Source organism: Vombatus ursinus, unplaced genomic scaffold (genome assembly GCF_900497805.2).
Source record: "Vombatus ursinus unplaced genomic scaffold, bare-nosed wombat genome assembly UNPS02014863.1, whole genome shotgun sequence".
NCBI lineage: Eukaryota > Metazoa > Chordata > Mammalia > Diprotodontia > Vombatidae > Vombatus > Vombatus ursinus.
The window spans coordinates 6,942,539-6,947,273 of NW_020954641.1; positions in this window are offsets into that span (position 1 = coordinate 6,942,539).

Sequence of the window (4,735 nt, forward strand, 5' to 3'; positions counted from 1 at the left end):
GGAAAATTATAAATGCTGGAGATGTGGGAAAATTGGAACACTAATGCATTGTTGGTGGAGTGGTTAACTGATCCAACGATTCTAGAGGGCAATTTGGAACTATGCCCAAAGGGCTATAAAAGGGTTATGCATACCCATTGACCCAGCAATATCATTTCTAGGTCTGTGTCTGAAAGAAATCATACAAATGGGAAAAGGACCTACATATACAAAAATATTTATAGCAGCTCTTTTTGTGGTGACAAAGAATTGGAAATTGAGGGGATGTCCATCATTTGGGGAATGGCTGAACAAGTTGTAGTATATGAATGTAATGGAATACTACTGTGCTATAAGAAATGATAAGCAGGCTATTTTTCAGAAAAACCTGCAAAGACTTAATTGAACTGATGCTGAGTGAAGCAAGCAGAATCAGGAGAATATGGTACACAGTAACAGCCACATTGTGTGATGACTAACTTTGACAGACTTATCTCTTTTCAGCAATACAAGGATCTAAGACAGCTCCAGAAGACTCATGATGGAAAATGCTACCCACATCCAGAAAAAGAACTATGGAGTCTAAATGCAGATTGAAGCATGTTATTGCTCTTTTTGTTTCTTCTTTCTCATGGTTTCTCCCATTGGTCCTAATTCTTCTTTACATGACTAATGTGAAAATAGGTTTAATATGAATATATGTGTAGAGCCTATATCAAATTGCATGCTGTCTTTGGGTGGGGGGAGAGGGGAGGGATGAGTAGAAAATTTGGAACTCAAAATCTTATGGAAGTGAATGCTGAAAACGAAAAATAAACAAATAAATTAAAAAAAGAGATGATAATGGATTTAAGGCTAGGCAGAACCACAGTCAATTAAACTGACTTCCTGAAAAGTGCCATATTTTATATCAATTATCGTTGACAGTATTTTAAATAGAGAACATTCTTCTTTCTATTTGAACATTAAATACTCCAAAACTCACAAACAAACAAAACAACAAAAAAAAAACAAAGCAGGCTGGAGACAGGTTGTAAAAGTCTTTAAAAGTGAAACAGAACAATGGTGCAGCTAAAGCAATACTTGGAGGAAATTTTAATGCGTACATCAGTAAAATAGAAAAAGAGTAGATCAATGAACTGGTCAATCAACTAAACTTAAAAAAAAAAAACAAATGAAAAATTCCCAATTAAACACCAAAATGGAAATACTGAAAAATCAAAGAAGAGATTAATAAAACTGAAAGTAAAAAACAAAACAAAACATTGAACTAATAAAAATTAAACAGTAGATCTTACAGGCAATAAGTAGCCATCCCAGTTTTATTGAGTTGGGGAGTGATATTTGCAGACCTGCATTTTATAAATAGGAGACGGATGTAAGAGATGCCAGGAAGGCAGAAGCAGTAAGATTTGGCAAATGGTTAGATCTGGGAAGTGTATGAGAGCAAAGAGGGGAGGATAACCCCTAGATTAGGAAACTAAGTAAGGATCATGATAGAAATAAGGCTGTTAGGGAGACTAGGTTTAGGGGGGAAGAAAATCAATTCTCTTTTTTGAAATTTTAAATTTGAGATGTCTTTGGAACATCCTGTTGTCCTGCATGTAACAGATGTGGGACTCGGGCTCAGGAGATGTAGATTTAGGAGTCATCTGCATCCCATAGGAGCTCTCCAAGAGAGAATGTAGAAAGAGAGAAGGCAGCTCAGGGCAGAGCCCTGGGATACACATATTAAACAAGGAGTGAGAAAAGAAGGATGTTTCTGTAAAGGAGACCCAGAAAGATTTTGTCAGACAGGAAGAAAATAGCAGAGCAGTGTCATGGAAACCCAGGGAGAAAATGTTTAGAAGGAAGAAATGGTAAACATTCCACAGAGAAGTCAAGAAGGATGAGGACTGAGAAAAAAAAAAAGATTAGATTTAGCAATATAGGGATCATTTGTGACCATGCAGAAAGATCTTTTTCTAGGAGTTTGGTGAGAGAGAGGCTTTTTCCTTGAGGGAATTGTAGAGTTGAATGAAAAAAAAAAATTTGCTAACAGCAAGGAGAAAAAGTGGCACAGCTAGGTAGTATAGTGAATAGAATACCAGCCCCGCAGTCAGGAGGACCCGAGTTCAAATCCAACCTCAGACACAAGCTGTGTGACCCTGGGCAAGTCACTTGACCCTGATTGCCTCAAAAACAACAAAAGCAATGGCAAGGAGAAAGTCTACCTCATCTTAGGCTGGAGCAAAAGAGAGAAAGAATGAAATTGAGGTGACCTGAAATGATTACTTGGGGATGAGAGGTCTTGAAATATGGCTTCAATTTTTTTTTGATGATATGAGTTAAGGTTATCTGTTAATAAGGAAGGGGGCTGGAGTGGTATAGGTGTTTTGAGGAGAAAAGGAACAGTTGCTTTGGGGAATGCAAGAGAAAGTTAATCAGGGAAAGGAGGATTGGCATGCAGCATTGAATGCCCAATTAAGATCAGATAATATAAATCTGTAGCAAACCCCATCAGGCTAGCTTTGTGACATCCTCCCATGTCATTTGGCAGCATTGGTGAGTAGGAACAGAGAAAATGGATGGTGTAAGTCATCACAGGGTTGGGGTTTGGTAGAGAGAAATACAGCAACAGGACAATGGAATCAAGGATTAAAGGGCAGGGGACAGTGTAAAGTTGGCCTCATTAAGTATAAAGTCAAGATTTTGAAGGGCAGAAAAGTAAACAGAACAGGCTGATAGCCTGGGAGGGCAGAGAAGGCTATTGTGATGTCTAAGCCGATGACCTCTAAGGTCCCTTCCAGCTCTAAGGTCTCTTGTAAAGTACTTATTTGCTTGAAACTGTGGCCCCTACAAAAAGATTATGAGATTTGGTCACAAGTAGGAAAGAGATACGCATTTACATAGAAACTACTATGTGCCAGGCACTATGATGAGTGTTTTACAAATACCATCTCATTTGAGCCTCCTAACAATCCTGGGAATTTGGTGCTATTATTATCCCCATTTTGCAGATCAGAAAACTGAGACTTGCCCAGCATCACATATCTGAAGTTGGATTTGATCTCAGGTCAGTCCTAATTTTAGGACTAGCACTCTATCCACTGCACTACTTAGCCATCCCTAGTATCCATACAGAACTTAGGGAGACAAGGGCATTCAACAAGCAGGTAAAATTCATATAATATAATCTGCCACTATGTAGGCTACAATCCTGAGCAAGTCATTTAACCCCTGTGTCCTAAATAATTCTCTAAAACTATAAATTTTGTCGATCTGTATAGGTAGAGGAAGTTTTCTCACTAGGAGTTCCTTACACTGATGAAATCACAGGTCCAAACCTAAAAATTAAATTTAAAAAATGCAAGGAAGTTTCTTTACTATTGCTATAAAGTTTTCTCCCATAATCCTTCAGGATTAGGAGGATAGTTTATCTCCTATAGGCAATAACAATAAGGAGTCATTAAGTTTTTGAGCAGATGGTCCTCCCTGTGCATTAGAAATCTGCCAGCTAGCACGAAAAGATGGATGGAGGCCAACAATTAAGAGCCAGAATGATATGAGACATCATTTGGCCAAGTGCTAAATGGAGGATGAACTCTGATTTCTAACCCACTTGGTCTTCTCTCTTTTCTGAACTGTCGCACTTCCTATAATCAGGATCATAAGACCGCAGACGTAAAGCTGAATGGGATTTGAGACATTTAATCCAACTTCCTCATTCTGAAGATGAGGAAACTGAGGACCTGAGATTAAATTATTCAATTAAGATCACAAAACTGTTAAATGGTAGGGTCAAGATTCAAACCCAGGTCCTGAGTCTATATCCCCTGCTCTCCAATTAGGGAAAAGCAATCCCCTCCCTCCCTCTCTCTCAAAATAGTCTGACACTTTCTCTTAAGGTCCCGAATTTGTGCTCTAAACTCTTGCCTAATCCCACCACAATATTTATTATCTAAGAAGTCCTTGAGTAATGATGACTGACTTTGAGAACTAAAGGTCCAGAAGCGAAGACACCTGGATTTTTCCTCAATGATTCTGTTTCACAGTCAGTGACATGCTGAAAATATTTATCTATTCCTTATAAACCTTGGATATGAATAAACAAGGTTGGACTAGTAATAGCAGATGCTTGGAATATATTTGTTGAATTGAATTTGTGGCTAAGTGAATCAGAAATCTACATTTAAAAATATTTTTTGGTGGGCAGGGGAAGTTATGTCAATAAGATTTAGGAGTACTGTCATTGCAGATGGCCCAAAGACTTAAAACAGGTCTACATTTTCTTGTCCTGGATTGCCCAATAGCTCCCTCTATCAATCAGTCAATAAAATTTTATTTCACACTCAACAACTGAAACCTATTTATTGGAGTCCCTCAAAGATAAAAATACAGGAGAATAGTCCCTGCACTTGATTTGGCTTGGAAGAGCTAGAACAAACCTACATAAAATGACCAAAGAGGCACTTAAGAGGATACCTTAGAGAAGGGCTGAGTAACAGAACAATGTAAATGAAAATCACGCACTACTCATTTCCAATATCCACCTCTGGGAACGAAGATGTCTGTATGCCCACGTTCTGGGTACACAGAAAAGTCAGATAGGCAGAAGTCTAATATTGGCAAGTAACCCTTAGTTAGCCTTAAAGCTATTAAAGCAGGAGTCCAAGCTCAAAAGGATTCACCACTTCACTGATTCATAGAATCATAGAATGTTACAAGACGGAAGAGTTAACTCAATTAAACAAAAAGCATCTGTGAAGAACTATGT